Consider the following 22,728-nt stretch of genomic DNA (forward strand, 5'->3'; position numbering starts at 1 on the left):
TTAGTTAGTTTCTAATATAAAAAAAACACGACGGTGTTTCAAGATCCTGCTAAATTAAAATAATTATCCATTGTTACGTCTTCAAGTTTTGTTGGCCAAAACAGTGACGAAATCTCTTGATGCGAGAATACAAATAAACGTCGTATATATTGATTTTGAAAAAACAATAGACAAAGTTTGGTTTGTAGTAAGAAAATCGGACTGCTTGCTTAGATTATATAACTTAATTATTCCAGAGTTGAGTGATCGAAGATAATTCGTATCCTATGGCGGCCGATTGTCGAAAAAATATTAACCCATTTTAGAGTTCCTCAAGGGTCCAACCTGAGCCCTTTTTTATTATTATAATTCATTAATACGGCAGTTACAAGTTAATTTTATCTCTACAGAGTGATTTAGATTCTCTGTGGAGATGAGCTTCCGTCTACCGTTTAGTGACGGAAAATGCTACATTATGTCATTTTACCGACCTCATTCACCATTAAAATATTTCTATCATCTCGGTGGGAGCAATGCCTATAGAAATTTGCACTAAAATTCTCGGAACCACTTTTAATAGCAAGGAGAGATTTTCTCTACACGTAAACAACACATATGAAAAATCTTTCAATTTGCTCAGCTTTGTTAACGATCCGTCAGTTTTGCGTATCCTCTATGACACCTTACTTCGCAGCATTCTTGAATGAAATCCCTGAGTAACCAAATACTTCCTCTTTATCCAAAAAGTTCAAAAACATTCTTGAGATACCTTTGTATGAATATATTTAATTATTATCCGTTCTTGTACAGGGTGGGCCAAACATTTTTACACTTGAAAATTCAATAAAAAAAGCTACAAGTTGTATGATAATGAATGTTTATTTCACTGAACAAATCTCTTGATATAGTTTTCGCCTTAAGTTGGGTTATTGTGGCTGGCTTATTAAAGTAAACACGACTTACGTCGTTGTTTTACGCCGAACGCCATTGTTCCCCCCGTGAAGCGATCCCTAGCGACTAAATTTCCAAGGATCGCACGTTTTTAAAAGAACCGAATACCCTGTTATCTTTATTTCATTTCTCCATATGAAATAAATGTCTCACAATTTTCAAGATACAAAATTCGATTTCGCACATGGCATACTCAGGGGACGGTGGTACACAAAAAACGACAATTAAGTATATTGTTTTTATTTACCGTCAGTGATTCATCTATCAATCTCGTTATCAATCGGTTGATGGTTAGCTCTCTAACAAGGGATGTGAACAGATTATTTAATACTACAATGCAATTTTGATACTAATTACACAGAATAAATTATTTGATTAGATAATTAATATTGATCAACGAAAAAATATTTATTCTTGACTTTTGCAGATATGAAAAGAGCAAATTCTGCATGTACAATTAGGTGATTCATGAAAGGCGAACAAGAGTGGTTCTGAAATATTTCTTATTTGCCATTTTTTCATCACACAATATAATCTTGACTCCACAGACAAGAAAAAAAATTTAATCTAAAAAAATCTAAACTTTATATAATATAACTAAATTTAAATCTTTCTTAGATACAACTTTATAAAAATTTCATTAGTTTCATCTGCGGTGTAATATAAGTTATCAGATTGTTTATCCGTTATTCTACGAATATTTTAAAGCTGATAAATTGAGCAACCATAATTGTTTTGTAACAAACAGTAAATTTATCCGCCGTTATAATTATATTTGAAGTATTAATTTTAATCAAAATTTTAATCTTTAGGTTTAAAAGTTTAGGAACCTTTCTCCCTCTTTTTACATATATTTTTTATTAAACCTCCGCTTTTTATTTCCCAAATGCAATTATAAATTGATCTGTATTTTGTAAATAAACTTTATAATTATACATATTTTTTACATAATATATTTTTTTTGTTATCAACATTTAAATAAAATGATTGTAAACAATTCCGTCTGATTTCTAATACAGTAAATTTTAAAGCTTCGTTTGAATAATTGTATACCCATACATCTTTAATCTTTAAACTACAAAGTATATTATTTAAAGAAAAAATATTTAATATTATTTAATTTAAATCATGTTGATAAAATTTTCAGTGTCGACAACCATATTTTTCAATTTCATTAATGTTTTAATGATTAAACCATATGTGTATACAATATATACACACATACATTATTGATAACATTACACATACATAGTTATTTAATAAGATAATTAATATTTATTATAAATTAAATTTAATAATATTTTTTCTGTATATAATATATTTTTCAAATTCTATGAAATATGAAACACTGAAAGCATTGATATTTTAAAAATATTCCATTTAGAATATAATAACAGCAATAATAAATTACATTACATTATTTTCATTATCTATTGTTTATTTGAACGATATGTGTGTACAAGAATGTGGGGGGGAGAACCGGGTAATGAATTTGCCCGGGTATTTGGATGCCCTGCGCGCGATTCCTGCTCTGAAGCGGTTTAAAAAGTCAAAAACTTATGGCCCACATTGTATCATAGCACCTTTCTTTTAGGAGCATTGTAATATCATTAACTGAATTCTGTCAGAAAGTTGTATGTCGTTGAGTATTGCACATTGATTCATCTAATGTCAGCTACGAGTATCTATTTTTTAATTTTCAATTATTTTTTCCACTCTCATATACTATGTATTATTTTTTTTACCATCGTAACGCATTTGGGTAACATTTGAAGTCACGATGGTCTTTTAATTTAAATAAATACTATAGAATCATAATTAATTTAGATTCCGTAGCTTTACCTTAGTAATAATAAGTCCAGGGATGTGCAAAATTATTGATTTTGACTGGCAGAATGTGGCACGAATCTCAATCAAATGCTTTTTTATAAAAACGGTACTATTGTATATAAACGATTAAAAAAATCGAGCGCTCAATATTTAACTGCTTTGGTACGGTTCCAATTGTTGCCATCATCGGCAATCTTCATTTCACTGTCCAGTACTTATGTATTATTTACGCCTGTATTTATTTATCTCCAGCCGAATTTATCGTACGTTTCCGCCCAGATATCCGAAACGAGACCGATACCACTTATCGCCATTTGCCCTTCCGCTTTGCGAGTAATTAAATATGTTTTTCTCATAATTCCAATGTATTACAAGCACCGCGCAAAATACTGGAATCAGACCGATGTATTGATCTCGGCTGTGCTGCCAAGAAGAGCTCGCGCTCCAGTTCCGAATCCTGAAGAAATGCGAGTGTCACGTTTTCGTATATTTCTAGTGCAATATATATGTATGTATGTACATATTCAGCGCTTTTATGGCGTTAGGGTATAATAAAATGGTCTTATAAATTGCGTTCTTCACCATTTTATCGCTATTTTAGCGGTATGAATGATTTTTATTTCGTATATGTATTCAAATTAAAGCAGTCTGGCTGGATTTAGACCCAAGTAGACTAAAATACTTCAGTTTATACTGTCTGTGTTTGTCTTCTTCATATGAATACGTCACCATCTTATTAGAATGTGTCACGAATCAGACCCAGCAGTGAGAAATTTCACGATTCTCTACTGTAGGGATTTTTTTGGTCCACGTCAAGATTTGTGGGGGTTCTTCTTATTGAAACTCGCGCCCTTAATTACCGTAACAATAGAGTGTAAAGGAAGGGACCGTATAAACGCCCTCGTTACGTCCAGAAAAAAAAGGGTTTCGCATAAATAACACGTATTTACTCTCCGATCCATTGAAAGAATATTTCTTTGTTGCGAAACGGGCATGGAAACAATACATCATCAGACGACAAAAAGCATCGTAAAGTCACAAATTACCGTTGCAGTGTTCAATCTCGGAAGGATGTCTAAGCAAGTATCACTCTTCGTTGATCGAAGAAACGAGTGCAACAATTGCATGGTTGTGATTCGTCAATGAGCTTTGCAACCCAAGGCCAGAGACGGCCAGGGCCAGAGAGGGACTCCCGAAGACGATAACCGCAGCAGAGAGAAACGAACCTCCATTACACCGGCGCTGCCATAACTACAAAACATCCGAGGACCATCTACTGGATATCATTTCTTCGCCGGCTTCTCCACCACTGCTCGTAGAAAAACGATCCTCGTCCACGATAGTTTGTCGCAATATATGTAATATATAATAAATTATTACCAACGGCATCTTACTGGCTGCTAAGTCACACCCCTTAGGGTTAGAAAACCTTTGAAGATTATATTACACTATTTTTTTAGGGCCAGTGCACAAAAACAAACGAATTCATATGGTCGCTCAGACTTGAATTATTACAAATAAAATAAACACAATAAAAAAATATACATAGAGCAAGGCAAGGGTTATAATTAATAAAATATATAATTGTAACAATAGTGAAATGGGCGATAGTATAATAATCTTTACAATCGTACTTCGACAATTACAAACTAATATTCCACTGTGTTTTTCTACTCACTGGTACAGCTCCGCAGAGTGACCGACTAATCACAGGGCAAAAATTTAAAGCACGTAATGATCACGCATTGAATGATGTTTTTGTGTACTGACTGTTGAGAATAAATATACTAGATGCGAAACATTACATTTTTCATGATTACTGAAAAGTTATAGAACCGGTTGTGTTTTGTGGAGTTTTTGCATTATAAACCCTCGCGTTACATTGTTTGCGAATGTGTTATACGAGTGAACGATTCCGCGAATCAACTCGTCATATCCACTCGCCGCCACAAAGGGTAGTCCCCCATGACAAAGTAATTAAACCACTACTCATCTCCGGCCGTTGCGGTAATTACTAGGGGGGTACTATGGTATCTCTTCTATGCTGGTGCCGATCAGAAGTTGTGCGGTTTTTTTTTATGGTAGCACGCGTGTCGTAACCAATTTGGCCGCGTTCGATACGCCAGGAAAGGTTTCGACGAAAGTAAAAGCTACCGACCGGCACACTTCGGAGACAAATCGGGGACGTTTACGCAATTGGCGACATTTTCTGCTCAGATCTCAAACCCTGGGATGGATTCGCCGGGAGAGCACGTGCTGATTTTTGCCGGTTCGTTGATCATCGAGTTGAGTCACAATCCGACATTGACCTCGATGGTGCAATGTACGATTGGACGCGGTAACAGCCTTGCAAATTTGCGAGGCTACCTTTGCCACGTAGACGTAGTTATAGTGGTTCTTCGTGAATACGCGTCGATTCATAAACACGAAACTGTTATCTTTGTCGTGGCGATCATTTAATTTGTTCGTGTTAAGTATTGGAAAAATTTCCATAGTACGTGCTTATCGAAAATCGGTTCTGATGGATCTAATTGCTCGTTTATATTTAACTTGCATATTTTATAATTAAGGAAAATATTAGGCTTTAACACGATGATTTTTTTTGATATTAGAACATCAATATCTAGGCCTAGATATTGCGGTTTTAATATATAATATTTCGACAGTCTAGGTAGGAGGTCGGGCCTAGCCTCAGTCCGCATAGTGTGCTGAAGCGAAATCCGACTAATTAAGCTTCGTAATTGCCAATGAGTCGAAGCTCTTGAGCCTTATGCAAATACTGAAAGAGGACTAAAAATATTTTAAATCAATTTATGTCCGCAAATTTTAACAAAAAAAATGCACTAATGGGGTTGCGTATTTGTCGATAACGAGTATGTTTTAATATGCAAATGTTACAGTTTATTCTATGTAAAGAAACATAACTATTATGATTTTTAAAAGTATGCCATGCTTCAATGTTTGAATCCATTAAATTTCATCGATAACCACTAAAATTCATATGCGTGTGCCACAAAGTATTTTTCATATGATTGTGCTAAAAAATAGTTGGCCTCGACGAAATAAAACTGTTAAACCGGTCATAATAGAATTGATTCTAGTCGGCAGGCTACCTGCAAAAAAAGCAGTAACTCAAAACCCTCAAATCCATGCATTGATGGCATATTAAATATAAACTTTACACCAAGCATTTTATGAAAATCTGCCGACTTAACATAGAAATGCATTAACTGCAAATATAGTTGAATTTTAATTAAAATGAAAGTTTTTTGTGGATTTTATTTGAAAAAAATGTTTCTGGTTAGGTGGCCACACAGAACGAAATTTTGTAATATTTACTAGTACTTCACGTTTGCTAAATTAACTATTAAGAAAAAGAGTCGCTAGAAATGTACTGAATTCGATTATAGTCGAAATATTTCCAAAGCTAATCCGCGATGAAAAATTTCTAGATATTTAGATAAATTTAAATTTACTCGAAACTATGCTTCTTGTTAGTGTAACATATTTAACCAAATTAGTTTCATTTATTGCTACCATATTAGTCAATTTGAAGTGTTAAAAATATTTATCAGATAATAATTATGAAAAAAATGGATCTGAAGAAAGATATATTTTGGTTGCGAAACGTACCATCTACGTCCATGGTCGGAGATGACAGCTGAAGAAGTCTTTCGTGCAATACAGGACCGAGAGTAATATTTAGAGCTAATAAACAAGACGGTCAAAACTCTCAAACCGGACAGGACAGCAGAATAAGAAGAATCGCAGTAAAGCAAGAATCGGACGTGAACCAACTAAGAAACATGAGAAGTTTGGGCATCAAAAATATCTCTACGTATTCAAAAAAGAAAAAAATTGATAGCGATAGTCAAGATAGAGAGAGATTGCAAACGCTTATAATAAGCTAAGGGCTCGTGTTCTTTCGGGTCTGAATTGTGTGTAACTAAAAAAAATTGTATGTCAGAATATAAGCGGCCAAAATAAATTTATATTAAATGGTACGAATTATTTTGACAATCAGAATCAATTTTTTCAGTCAGTATTTATTACAGTTCATTGGACAGTATCGATAAAGAATAGCCAGTATTTATATTGTATGACCTGTATTTTAACCTCAAGTTTCATATTGCCAGATGGTCAGCATAATAACACATGGCCATTATCAAGGTGTTTTAGGGCCGACTTGTTTGGTTGAGCTCACAACATTGTCAGATGTCAAGAGTGCTCTCCGCCGCCGCTCTGTCGTTATTCCCGCTTCGTTCGTTATTCATGGATTCTGACCAACGCTCGCTCGTACTTAATCTGTCCCAACAATTTTGATGCGAGCGCGATATTTTGTAAGATATTTCTAAAATTTACGACTTCTTGCCTATTTATATTTATAAATGTTATAATATTTTTTTATTCAAATGATCGTTCTGTAAATTTATTCTGACCGTATGCTATTTTTATTTTCACCATTTGATATTTATTATGACCATTGATTATTTTAATACTGTTAATCTTTCGGACGTTGTGTTTCGTACAGTTCGGAATATTATTATTAGATAGGTTTTTTCCCTTCAAATAGTGTTTTATATTTATAAATGAATAAATATATTTTTGATGAGGGTTTTAACCGTCATAGTAATTACGTACTGAACCAACACATCACAAGTTTTATCTGTTTATCGCCACAACACACATAGTACACAGTCTGAGCATAATCCGACTGCCCGCTTACTCTTATTTAATTTAAACTTTTCCAGATTGCTCGAAAAATGTTTCCGGAACGCGTAATTTCCTTCGGAACTTTGTATTTAGCGAGTAAACGCGCTTATGCATAATCTTTTGAATCATACTCATAACATAACAGTCCATCGGCCGGTGCTTGTCTCGCCTTCTTTTGTGTTTGTTTACGCGTTAAAAATCGATTTACACACACTTTACTTACCGCGTGTGCAAAGAGGAAACGGAAGCGTAAAGAATCGCTTTTACTGTGTCAGTTCCGTGTTTTTTTTTAAATTATTATTTTCGTTTTTGTTGTGTGCCGCGTTACGTTTGCCGTTATACTCGTCACTTCCGCTTTTGTATCCATATCAACCCATTCTACATCCTTTACTGCTGTTAGTTTTCGATACACCGACTATATGTTTGATCAAACATGTTTGTACTGCATTATATTCAAACGCAAGTTCAAGGTCGTTTGAATGCTCGCACGCTGGTTTTCCGACGTCACTACTTGGCGCCAGTCGTGATGTTCTTGCTGATTTTGGCTCGTCCGACGTTGAAGCATGTGTGATGCAGTCTTTCAATTACTGTTTTAAAATGTTTTGATCGATAGATTGTGGAATTTGGTTTTGATGATGATTATTTAAATCGACTTGATGCTATAATAGTTTCAGATCTTTGGCGCCTGGCAAAGAATTCATTCATCATAAAGTAGAGGACAGGATGATTCAAGTCAAGTTTTTTATGTTGGCAGTATTGTAAATCAGACAACTGTCAAATGTTAGTTTTCAATAACATATTTACGGAATGGAACGCGTAAAATTGTTCAATTGTTCTACAGAAGTAACAATTATGTACGAACTGTGTATCGACATTTACGGGAGATTATGGTCAATTTGAGCGTTGGAGATATGGTAAGGCCTGTGTATCATCGTGGCGCTCGTTCAGCCGAGAATATTGCTGCTGTAAAAGTGTGGCTGAAGACCCGGAATCGTTCGCAGCTTCTGGGACTTTTCTTATGGCGCATTTTGGCGCATTTTGCATCTACACTCGTATAAAATTCAGATAACACAAGAACCCAGAGACCATAGACAGCGAAGAATTTACACAGATTGGGCGTGAGAGAAGCAGGAAGTTGATGTTGATTTTTCAAAGAAAATATTCTTCTCTGATGAGGCACATTTCCACATCTCTAGCTATGTCGCAATGGGGCAAGGAAAATCCCCGTGTGATTCAAGAGAGAACATTTAATGCCCAAAAAGTGACTGTTTGGTGCGCATCGTGGTCAGGCGGCGCTATTGGGCTTTACTTTTTTGAAAACGATGAAGGTCGGATTGTAATAATCAATGGTGAGCGCTATATGCGCATGATAACCGATTATTTTTGGCACGAAATCGAAAATATTGAATCGGAAGACATTGTGGTTTACATGTCGCATTATTTTACGTTTTGGCGACGTCAACTGGTCGCCAAGATCATGCGATTTTACACCGTTTGATTTTTTTTGACAAACCCAAAACTTTGAAGCACCTAAAAACCAATATATTATAATCGAGATACTGTCCGAAATGTACGAAAAAATAATCAAAAATTACAATGAAAGAATCGACTGCTGTGAAAAGTCTAGAGGCGACCAAAAGGTCGAATAATTAAAAAAAATCGAAGATAGCCTTAAATTTGTGTTTTTTTTTAAAAAAAGAGTTGGATCATCTTTTTGTCAATAGCTTATTTTATTAGTTAAAATGTTAAATTCAAGTTGTTTTCAAGGCATTGGCCTTGAAAACAACAAAATAGCTGAGTACGAAACTTTATTATTTGTCTCCTTCAATAATATTTATATATTGGTTCATCAAAGGTTCATCAAAGTTAACCGAGTCAAAGGAATATGATACTGTGTTCCTCCTGAAGACAGAAGAGCCCACAAAAGATATACAGTGATGAAACTGTTTATATGGCACACTCTACCCTATCACAACTGGATGAAACATAATACATTACAGAATGCATATTCTAACGAGAAATGCAATATAACAGTAAAACAATTAGTTTTAGCACTAAGCTAAATGCTAATTTAAATGAGTAATATATAAAATAATTCCATAAAACAAATTGTTTCTGCATTAACAGTGAATACCTTATGAATAACTGCAACGAATCCTTTTCCGAATTAAAAATTCGAAGATTTGCCTTACATAAAACACAAATAATTTGTTTTATGGAACAAATTATTTATTTAAATGCACATATTCCCTTTAAAATCGCACACAGTTTCAACGCTTTGATTTTAAGATATGATATGTAAGTCGAAAACAGCACTATACTATTCTATGATAATGTAAGTGTAATATTATATTCATTTATAAGTAAAATTGTTTTTAAATATAGTATAATTTGTAGAATTTTTATTTAACATCATGTTGAATTTTACATTTCTATTTGTATCATTATTCTTCATCAGCCATAATTATTATAAACTAATATCGAATTGTTGAAACGTAATTCTAATGATATGCGGCAGCCGCTCGATTTATATACTTTGAAGTTCCGCCATTGAAGAAATGATTTTCTATCGTCAATCATACACATTATAAGTACTTGTCAATAAATAGCTTCCTTCCTTCATTCGCGACAGTGAATTGAATCAAGATGACCGCGATGTCATGGTCTCGCTTCAAAGATAACAGATCCATTCCTATTGTATTACAATATCACTCCGTGTATATGTGCACGCGTTAACTTTGCCGTTAAATATGACCCCGCGGGGTCGCCTCGAGCTTTCCACGTTCCAAATGATTGTCCTCTTTGAAATAGTTCGACCTCCTCTGCCGTTTGTGACACATTGTGCTGAGTACGCTATTATTATATACCACATAAACATATTGAAATACGCGCATTTACAATTGCGGTTACATTGTGCCTAACTCGCTCGCATGTGTGTTTTATATCAAATGATTTGACGCTATCGAATTTCATCAGGGACATGATGATACGCTTCTCTTCTAAATCGCTTCAGATTTGCAAATCTTCTCGTATGGTCTTGTGAAACGGCGATTTTTTAAAGGTAAACCTTGACACGTAAACCGAGAACGTGGTTAGCGTTATGATTATGTATGAATGTATGAACCGTCGGATTTATCAACGCGTTCTTTCGAATTTTATATCGGGTGTGTGAGGCGTGTCTATAACATTTGTCAGTTCGGTATATTTCCATTGGTTGCTACCCCTAAAAATATCAGAAGTCGAGGGAGGTCGAGTTCCGTCCATGACCTATATTTATAGAGATGTATTATATTACGGAGCTCAGTGCTCACGTATTGATTTTTCCTCTCGCTAAACGCCAAATCACGTGTCGGATGTTACTCTCAATTGATTTTCCATTGATATTTGTTGTAGATTTGTCACGTATTGTTCGATCTGCGTAATAGTGACATTCTTTTGAAGAAAATGGTTCTATAATATAAGCAAATATCACTGAAATCCCCTCGAATATCTCTCTCTCTCTCAATAACTGCTATTTGTCGTATTCTAAGAAAATTGTCCATATTTGGCAGCGCCATGATTCTGATACAAAATAAAAAGGGTCTTTGGTGATAAATGTTCATAGTCATTGTAGTTATGCCACTGTAACGTAGACATGTGTTGCTCTAAGTATTATTATGTACATATGTATACAATGTATTATTTGTAATTATTTTACAATCTATAAATTAAACTTTCGTTCGTTGGACCTCGATATTCTATTTATTATTTTCTCTCGGCGATAATCTATATTTTGCGGTTTTATGCGTTCAAGCTCATTATCGTGTTAAGCTAACGATTTTGCAACATATTGTACAGCGACGCAATTCCCGTTTTTCAATTGCGACGGTTCGGGCGAGGGCGGCAGCTTTCGTATCGATCCGGCGCCCCCTCCCCCAATGAGGTGACGATCAACAGCCTCCGGATCGCGGAAACGACAACCTCCGCCGTTCTGGTGGTGTTGTTTGCACGCTCCGGCGAACTCCTAGCGGTAAAAGCCGGAGTCGTTGATCGTTCCTGTCCTGTTTGGCATCGCGTCGTCCGCCTCTTTTTGTTCTCAACTAGCGGCCTATTACCAAAAACGGCTATGCGAAACACTATGCCCTTTATGATATGCCCTTTCGTCGCATTGGATAGGCTTGGAACGTTTCATACGCTAAAAACTTGAACAACCAAAAAATGTATAGGGGTCAAAATCTATAAACAAGAAGTAGTATTAAAAAATGGAGCTTAGGTGATGAGGCGAAAGGCTTGATACTTGTATATATGATATGACTATGCATTCTATGGCCTACATACGTCCTACCTGGGTGGTTGCCGGGGTTATGTTAAAGAGCGTTTAGTGCGCGCTTGCACATATCAGCCGTTTAGTATTAATATAATTATTGAACATGATCAAATAAGTTTAAAAAACTGGCCTAAATACAATGATATTTTTAATGTATCTCTTGTAGTTTGCATTTCATTAGGGTGTGAATTCCGGAAAATATTTATCCATACTTTATATTTAAACGAGCATTTAAAATTGCCCGCTAATGGTGCGGTTTCAGTGTCGGCTTAAATACGCATCGCCACGAAATGTATACAAGTAAAGTACCGTAGCGAATCATCAAAATATTTGAATACTCTTTCCACATTTGTTTGGATTGAATTTAACGGCCAATCAACTCCCCATCTCGTCTTTTTACCGTTCCTCCGTATTCAGAGATGATTGCTCGTTAAAATTGGTACAAAAAGCGCCAAATTGTAAAGAAAATTCAATTAGGCAATGCGCGCACTCCCAAGAAATTATTGTTGCTCCGTTATAAAATTAGCAAACATGCGTTAAATTAACGTGAAATTGTAAATAATGAAGTGGCTTTATCATAGAAACGTGTATTTATAGACAAAACAGGCGACTGTCTATGTAATTTGTCAATGTCGGGCGAAGGTGAAGTTTACTAAGGCAGCGTTTACGTGGTATTATTTGGGGCTGAGGCACATTAACGTGACATGTTTTTTTACCCTATATATAGAAAAAAACCTAAAATTTCCTACTGCTCATAATTCCATTCAATGTAAACATCCGTATGTATTATATTTTTATTCGTGTTATAATTATTGAGCTATGTAAAAAAAGCTTTTCATGTATATACTATTTCTTCAAATGTATTATTGATTGTATGCTATTCCAAAACGTAGTCGGTGCTTCGATTTATACGTGAATTTCCTTTGAATTTACTTTAATCCGCTTCAATCAAAATAAAAAGTCTTCTACTAGAAAATCGTATACATTGAGAAATAACACTCCCCGTAGCATTGTGATTTTATCGACATTGACAGTTAAATCTTGTCACCGTCTCAAACCTGTTTTCCACTTCAAAAATCACACATTTTTCTAGCATGAAAGTTTCCATGCTAAGTAAGTTACTGGCTCTTCCTAATCTTCCGGTAAATATTTTATGATTGTACCTCAATTTATTGAATTAGATTCCAGTCGATCATTGGTATTGAGTATCAGGTTGTCCCATTTTTTCCTTACCTTTGCAAAAAATGTATAATCGGTGTTTGTTAACAGTAGTCGTATCATTGATGTTATTTAGTAACGATATTTTCAATCCTAAATTAACAATGGCAGTAGAGATAAAATAATCTCAGTTAAGCTATATTATGCTTTATGAGTTTCAACTCAATCAATGCAATGGGCAGGGATGCCGTTAAATTTAGAAAGTGTCAAATGTGGTTCTAAAAATTTCGTTCCGGAAATTTTGACATGGTTGTTAGTGAGAATATTTGGGCTGCCATCAAATTAGCTCCGAGATTAACGATACAGAAGCTAGTACAAAACCTCACAGACAATTAAAATCTTAGAAAAGATTAATTTGCAAAGTATGGGTATCTCATACATGATCCGAGAAAAACCTCGCGCAGCGAATCTCAATATGCCAATAATTAATGATTTATTTTTGAGTCGAATTGTTACTGAAGATGAGAAATGGATCCTTTACACAAGTAAAAGGCAGTGGTTGGATGCCAATCAACTCCTAATTCCAACCCCGAGGATAGGATTACACACCGATAAGAAACGTTATGTATTTGGTAGGATATGAAGGAAACAATTCATGATGAGTTATTAGATTATAGGCAGACAATTACGACAGACACATAGTGTGCTCAGTCAATTCGCTTAAAAGCGACTTAGACCATAAAAAACCTTTCCTTATAAATTAAAAAAGGGTCATTTTACACCAAGGCAGCGTTCGCCCGCGTGTACCCAAGAAGACGGTAGAAAAATCAATACATTTTCTCCTTTCTCGCCCACCATATTCTTCGGACATGAGTATAATCTATTTAGATCCCTACACGTACCCAATATTTAAAAAAATTATTGCTTTCAAAAATATATTATTTTAAGAATCTGATTTTGAAAAAAATTGATTAACATGTGGAGAATAATTAAAGAAAAAGATGGAGAATATATTATTTAGAAAAAATCACGTTTTTATTTTTAACTCATTTAACCCGCACCTTAAAAAACTTATGGAACAGCCTGATATACATTGGTTAACTCGATATTGGTAAATTCTACAAGAAGGGTAAAGTTTCAGTCCATTTACGTGTATAACAATCAATTTTATGAAAGTCCGCTAAACAATGGCGGAATTACTCATTTTCCAGTGTTGCTTTCAGTGACAATGGTGTTGTCAGATTTCAAAGCATTTCTATATAAATAATGTTGTGCATGATAAGCCTATTTTAGAATACATGTAAAATTATTATGGCAGTTTTTTCGCGGTACGTCATCCAATTATAACAGACGATACTTTGCCATGTACACGTTCACGTGTCCAGTATTCGCCATCGTCCATCGTACGTAACGACTCCTTATTCGAAAGAAATATGTTCCAACTCGATGCCATATCTGTCCGCTTGCTTTCGCCGTCGGTCATGTCACAATTTTTTTGCGCCGTCTGTGTATCTATCGTTCTATCTGGGGTGACTTTAACTTTGGTATAGGTGCGACCGTAATCTAATTGATCACCGTCGCTCCATCTATTCGGTTAACTGAATAAATAAATGATTGGCCGCGTGGGAGTAGCGAGTTTCGATTTCGATCGATTGACCCGCGCGAACCTCGGCCAATTGGCCGACGATTTTGCGAAATTCGCGAGTCCTTGCGCGCTAGGAGGAGGATATATTGCTGTAATTATGGGGGTAGGTTGCGAACGTAGTTGGCGGGTGAGCGGTGGTTGAGTCAGATCTGGGTTTCACGCAGAGGGTGTTTTTGTAGAAGCGACTTAAATATATATGCATATATACAGCCTTGTCCATAATAAATGGGCACCCCAATAAATGTGTTATATCTGAAAAATCGTAAAAATATAAATAAAAAACTAATTAAAGTTCTTTAAAGTGTTTATTTTAAGCTTATTTTTAATATTTAGTAGGCCCGCCCTTAGCTTTAATTTCAGCTGCATACTGTCAACTAATGACATACAGGTGGAGGGAGACAATTTTCTCCATTCCATCTGCAATTTTTCTCTCAATTTTGGATTTGCAATTGTGTTGAGCAACCTTTCCTTTTAATATTGCCCATAAATGCTCTATAGGATTTAGGTTTGGTGTTTGTGTAGGCCATTCTAAAAGCACCAAAACCTTTGACATAAACCAATGGAATCCTACTGGAAATGTTTTCCAGTAGGATTCCATTAAAGTAGATTTCAATATAAACGTCACTATTCACGCTACCCTCCGCAAGTGTACAAGTTTCCTACCCTTGCTACTGTCATGCAACTCCAGACCATAACGCTTCCGCCACAATATTTGACTTTGGGTACTACTCAATCAGCTAGATATTCTTCTCCGACTCTTCGACGCACGTAAAAAACCCTAAAAAAGTATGATTATTAAAAAAAAAATATTGCTTTAAAATTTGTAGAGTAAATTAAGTTTTTAATATATTTTTATATTATAAACCAATATTAGTTTAAATTGAAATCAGACCAAATGACTTTCGCCTAATCTAGGTGTTTTCAGGTTCACTCAAACCTTCGAGTTTTATTTATTTCTGTCGGTTTGTATCGGGCTTTATAATCTGTAAGTTCCACATCATTGAGTCTTCTGCAACATAAGAAAATAACCTAAATGTTCATATTATTAGGAACGAATGATAATGACGTCTGTTCCAAGTCGGAAGCGAAGTGATGGCTCTGTGTCAAAACGACTGTCCAATGCTATTATTCTGAGCGGAAACAGACTATTTGATATTGTCTAGTAGAGATCTCGGTAAGATCGGCAATTATATAATTCTAATGAATATATAATCCGGGGTTCGCTAGCTGTTTGGGGGAGAAATTTTTGCACCGACTATCGTATTATGCACTGACATTTCTGTTAACGGTTTTCTTGTGCTTTTAAACTGTTAAATAAATGTCGGCTCAGATACAAAAATGTTTGTATTACTTGTTGTTGACATTAATAAATCAATCAGTTGCATATAAGCTTTTAGAAAATCCTTGCAAATTATCTATAAACTTAACTTAGCATATGTATAATACATATTGTATATAATATAGCACTTTACGTATTAAATTTTTCCTCAACGTTAATATGGATATTACAAACATATTTATTATACCCACTTTGCCAATTAGAGTGGTACATGTACGTATATTATAATATATTATTGTATTTCATCACTATCTGGCATTTTGTATGCTGCGTCCAAATCATTTGATTAACAATGTGAAATCATTATATACGAGAAAACATGTTCACCATAATTGTTAAGCAATATTCAATATTTTATTTAATTAAATATGTATGCATCAAGAATGAACCTATGTACGAATGTGGTATTTCGCTGCATGCATAACCACCATGCTTCTGTATCATCGACATACCGACTGATGACGAGAAGATAAAATATTGACCGTGGGATCGTCCGACCACTGCTCTCGCATACTCGACTTACACACGTTTCTCATCGTCCATTCAGTTTTCTTTATAAGCACACGCCTGGTTTCGAGTCAATAAACGAACGTTCCGCCGATGGTACTTTTTAACCTTTTAGCGACTGCGGTGTCTATGTGTGTGACTAACGCGATCGTTATTCCACGGACTATCACCTGAGCAAACGCTCGAAAGCATTGTTTTATCAGTTGGTTCAAAGTACATACATCATGTGTGTGTATGTATAATAACTAGTTTGTGAGAGGAGAATCGAATACCTATCTATAAAAGTTATAATCAAAAGTCTCGCTATGATAATCGATCCGGGAAGTCGAAATTTCTGCTGATCGTCTCCGACGTAACCGGAACGATTATGCATTTTTTTTCGAAACGATCGAGGCTAATGCAAAAATGTCGTTTTATATAATATGCCGTTTTGCAATGGTCGGTTCGACTGTAACTGATTGCGAAATAGTTGTGCTGTTGCGATTCACGATGGTATATTATATTTGTATCAAATTTACTGTTCAATTTGTATAATTTACCAGTGCGAGGTTGTTATTGTTATCTCTTATTTCGTGCTCTTGTTATCTTTTTATTTGTGTAACTCAAATATGAAAAGCGCGTGTTTTTGCGCTATTTTAAAACTGGTGAACTATTTTTAAATTATTTGTAACACAGGTGATTCAATTCGAGTTTTATATGTTAGCAGCACTGTAAATCAGAAAGCTGTCAATAATTACGCGTGTTCAAAGTGTACAAATGTTAGTTTGCAACAACACATTTACGTAATGGATCGCTTAACCATCGCTCAAGGCGTTATAATTGTTCTATAGAAATAACAATTATTAACGAACTTTGTATCGAAATTTACGAGAAGATTGTGGTCAATTTCATCGTGCGAATAATTCGCAACGTAGTGAAAAAAATTCAAAAGACTAGAAGCGTCGGAGGTATGATAAGGCCACTATATCATCGTGGCGCCCGTTCAGGCTAGAATATTGCTACTGTTAATGAAAGTGTGGCCGAAGACACGGAATCGTTGATTTCACTTGTTTTTTTTTACGGCTCCCTTTAGTGCATTTTGCACCTGGACTTGCACCTTTACCCGTATAACTCAGATAACACAAGAACTGAAGCCGAAAGACCGTGGATAGCGAATAATTTACGCAGAGCAGGTATTTTTAACGCTAGTTTTTTTTCCATTTCCACCTCTTTGGGTATGTTACTAAGCAGAATTGCCGCATATGGGGTGAAGAAAATTCTCATGTGATTCACGAGAGACTATTAAATGGACAAAAATGATGCGCATTGTGGTCAGGCGGCGTCATTGGGTCTTACTTTTTTAAAAACGATGAAGGTTGGACTGCAACAGTCAACGGTAAGCGCTATAGGGACATGATAACTGTTTATTTTTGGAAATCGAAATCGAAGATATTTCTGTGGAAGACACGTTGTTCCAACAAAACGGCGCAACATGCCACATATAGGATGCAAGGTTGAATGTTTTGCGTGGAAAGTTCCTAGGTCTCATTATTTCACGTTTTGCTGACGTCAACTAGCCACCAAGATCATGCGATTTAACACCGCCGACAAACCCGAAACGTTGGAACACCTAAAAAGTTATTATATATTATATAGGGACAGAATAGCGCAGTCCGTAACGTCTTAGACTAGTAACTCTGAGGTTACGGCTTCGAGCCTTGGCAGCGGTACTCGAATTTTTAATTATTTAAAACTGGCCCCAGCTGTAGTGACATCTATTGATTATAAATTATAATACACATAATAATTAATAATTATTAATACAGATGTCACCATTCACAGAGTCTGGTGGTTAATACTTATAGATATTTACTATGTTTGATTGACTTACTCAGTTGGCACAGATTTATCTCGTTGTAACGCATTGGGCTTACCCCTATCAAGTTACAGCGGAAGATTTAATACAAAAAAATATGATTTTATTTTAGTAATTTGTATTTTTTACCTGTTTTTTTATATAATCTAAATTGAATATGAACGTAAGTTGCATTAGGTCAAAAAAAATATTAGTAGCGCTTTCCTGTTTCATATAATATGTAAAAGTAATAAAATTATTTTATTTTGCTGATATTTGTTAAATATTTAGAATTCAATAAATACTTTTTAAATCAAATATCTGTAATAAATATTACCTTTGGTTAATTTGTACTGTTTTCATATTAGTTGATTTTTTGATTATGTAGTTAATAAAGAATGATACAGCTGGTTGAGTTTGTTAATAATGTTCATATCATATGTAAAGTTTAACCCTTCGATAACCGTTCTTTAATCAATATTATTTTTATATTGCCATATAAATAAGCCTTTTTAATTCGTAACGTGCTATTCTTATCTTGCACACAGTTTTTATTAATATAAACCTGTCCGAGCAGCATGGTGACATCTAAAGGTCGGAAGTTATACACATACAAAATTTGTGTTTATTTTTATAGATACGAGTTTTTGAAATTCGCCTCGCAATCAGTGCAATTTTGAATGTATATTTGCACTACTTCACAGTCTTCAAAATTGTCTCACATTTGGGTTGAATTCTTGAGAGTATATGACTGCTTAGCTGGATCTAATCTGAAAATCGATGTGAAAGTGCTGCTTTTAAGGATCGTCTCGGACGTTTTGGCATGCTCTGTTAATACCTCGTTTACTCCTGAAGGAAGTCCACGTCTCTTCCAATTGGTAGAGGAATCGGTCTTTTTATTATTGTATGATCTTGTTGGACTGCATCTGCGTAGTATAATATAATGTGAAAATCGTTTTATCGGCAACGTGGTACTTCTATGGATTGTAAAATCTTAAAGATGCACGGTACCTGTCCTGTGAAGATATTTTCTTTATTTACATATAATATATACTTTTTTGATGCGAGTTTTGCAATTGTTAATATATACCATTGGATAGATTCGCAATCGTTTATTCAATATAATCGGCAATAAGGTATTTTTTGAAATGTAGGTACAACTTTATACCTATTGGCGCATCCCATCGTATTATGCACCGACCCTTCTGCATTGTTCTGGTAGTACAGTACAGGCGGCCCTCGACTTTCGCACATAATTGGTTCCTGAAAATATGTGCGAATGTTGAATGTACGAAAGTCGAGGGAAGTAAAAAAAATGAAATTGTGTGCATTTTAAAATATTTATTTATCAAGTAAATATAAGATGTTTAAGAGGCGTTTAAGTGGGGTTTGCGGGTGTTTCCTTTGAAAAGTTATCAAGAGGTAACTGTTTTCCAGTTTTCTTTTCTTCATATAGTATTTTATAACATGCTATGTTTTTATTGATCGCCCCACGCACTTGAGATATGCGTTCTCCATTGGGATCACAATCTTTCATAATATTTAAAAATTTGTCAAGGTGCGTGAAGGCTTCATTCATATTTTTCATTGTTAAAGAGTTTTCCTAAATAAACCTGTCTCATCTACATTAAATATTTGGCTAGAGGAATATTCTACATCTTCAATAATTTTGGACAATTAGGAAATAAATTCTTTTGCAGCATCTTTATCCGCATCAACCGATTATCCAGTAAATTTAATATTATGAAAAGAATACCTCATTTTAATATTGTAAAACCAACCGTTACTTGCTTGAAAAACCGTGCTAAAATTTTTTTAATCTATCCTTCTAATCTTTGTGCAAACTAAGAGCTTTTGCTTGAATAATTGAAATACTCAGAGGGACATCTTTTTGATGTTGGTCATCGATCTACGATGACAAAGATTTTCCATTTCATCCATGTTTTTTTTTGCTGTGTTTTTTTGGAAACATATCATTAAAGATTGTGGAAATATATCTTTATTTTCCACAATTTTGAACGTATTCTTTAATTATATTTTTATTTTGCAAAATTGAACATATCGTAGACCTGTTTGTATCATACGAACGTCCGGTTGAAGCAAAAGATTCACCGCTATCAGAATGTTTTTAAAAAAAAAATTAAATTAAATTTTTTTTTTCAAATGTGCGAAATAGGGAATTGTGCGAAAGTCGAACGTTCGAAAGTCGAGGGCCGCCTGTATGAATTGCCTTGTTCTGACGCCGACGAAAAGTCGTTGCGCCTAACTTTGTCAAATTATTTTATTAGATATCACAGATTACCAAACTCCAGTTTCAGTTTAACGTTTTTACAATACTTAATATAACGCATGTCATGTCACAAATGTAGATTTACAATAATACTAATAATTAAACTTGATCCTTGAGTCATATTGCGTCAATTAAAAATTGGCATCAATTGAGTTTTTTTGCAAATGACAATATATGCTTCATAATAATCTTATTAACAGTTATTATGGTGTATATTTATGAATTGCTCATGTACTCTTTTTTATACACGTGCGTTTTCCTGAGCAGAAATTATCGCATCAGATACTCTCCTAGTTCGCGTCCATTATACTATATTATCACTATCGATCGCTTCCGTTCTGTGAAAGCCATGCTTATTTTCACCACCGCGCCTAAACTTTCGTTCAATTATTAAAGCGCTCCATATTTTTAGACCGATTCACTCGCACTTTTCGCGTGTGTCAGCGGCATATCGTAAATGCACACCGGCGCTTAGTCATCGTCTCGCCCGCAACCTTTGATAGTGAACTCGACGTCGAATTCGCAAGGGCAACAACACGCGAATTCAACCCCGGACAAACACGCCCACGTTTCACGTGATTCGTGACTCACACCCGCGCCTTTGCCTCCGGACTTTCGCGGGATCTTGGGCTAATTGTTATTGTCGAACGTAACTTTATATTTTGTGAGAGGGGCGTTCGTATCGAGTTACGTATGCTGTGTTTTCGGTCGATGCAAATTTAACCTTCGCCTCGTTGACTTTGATAACTTCAAATAATCCTTATTAATGTTATATAATGGTTTCGTTCGATAGTGAGTGACTTTCGATTGAGGGGTTAAGACAGGTGGTTGGGTCACTATTGCAATCTAATCAGTTTCATTCAAAATAAGAGTACATTTCGATCCTTAATGTATTCTTAAAATACTATACATATTTATAAAGAATTTATATATTAACAAATATTACTTTAAATAAATGACAGCTACGTAATACTAAATTGACATTTGATAGCACGAGTATGAGTTTCTTAACATCATGGAGGCGACCCAGATTCGGCGCTATACATACATATGATTTTTGGTTTGTCGCAAATTTTGTACATTCACAATATTGCGCAGTAACAATTTTTAACCTTTAGCTCATATTTCGTTATGTATAAAACCAGAATTGGGGAGTTGATTTTGATTTTAGTTTTCTCATCTAGTCAATCAATATTAATCTACAGCAGATCATGAACAACAGTTAGCTTATAGTGTCATTTTCTGTAGCTCTCAACTTGTATAAATTATAAAAAAAATGTGCTATGCTGCCAATTGAACCCCAACATATTCGCTTTGATTAAATTACATTCTCTGCAATGTTACGTCACACCTACTTAAGAAGATGATAGTTCAATAGTAAATTATCTAGAAATATTTTCTATGAGGCACTATATTGCTCGTGTGGATAGATCTTTTTAAATCCAGATGTTTCTATTAATCAAAAAAAATTTGACGTTTTTTCCAATGTAGGTGACTTTAACAAAAGTATATTCGGAGTGGAAGTTCCTGATGTAAGTAAATTAGTACGTGCGTATTCGGGCTTTATATACCCTTGAGAATTGTAAAAATCTATATCCATTCAATTTCCTGATGTTCTGGATAATGCGATGATTCGGGGCGGAAACATGCTCTTTGTTATTTTTTAATAATAAATTAGCTAGTTCGAAGATCGGTTAAATCGGCAGTAATATATGAAATTCAGATCCTAGTACCTTTCCGATGAAAATATTTAGACAACGACCGTGTCTTTTATGTTTGGCACCAACTATCGCATTATAGAGTTCTTTTCGCAAGTGTTTCTTAACTGTTTAATGGATTCCGCTCAATCATTTATATAACGTCGATGAAAAAATAACTTCACCCCTAGCAAATGCACAATTTCTTCGTGATGATCACGGATGGCCTCGACAAAATTATTAAAATTAGTACCACTAGATGTAAACTATAATTATAAGTATAGTCTTTCATGTAAGGAACGATCCAACTTCAATTTCTGAATTTTTAAAAAAAACTCATTTAATGATATCTTTGGATTTTTTTTTTGACGTGTTTCATTAATTATGAAAAATAATATATGCAGCAGCCAATCCTTTTAATGTAATTTTCGTACATGTTGGTAGATGTTGGTTTTTATTAAATTTTTATCTAAAAGTAG

The 22,728-nt window shown here is 34.7% G+C and overlaps 1 protein-coding gene across 11 annotated transcripts in view; it reads left to right on the top strand.

Moving 5' to 3' along the window:
• Window positions 1-22,728, top strand: part of lap (phosphatidylinositol-binding clathrin assembly protein lap) — a 58,897-nt gene that overhangs the window by 5,697 nt on the left and 30,472 nt on the right. The window lies entirely within an intron of this gene.

This window comes from Plectrocnemia conspersa, unplaced genomic scaffold (genome assembly GCF_051122295.1).
Source record: "Plectrocnemia conspersa isolate PC_06_02 unplaced genomic scaffold, ASM5112229v1 ptg000011l, whole genome shotgun sequence".
Lineage (NCBI taxonomy): Eukaryota > Metazoa > Arthropoda > Insecta > Trichoptera > Polycentropodidae > Plectrocnemia > Plectrocnemia conspersa.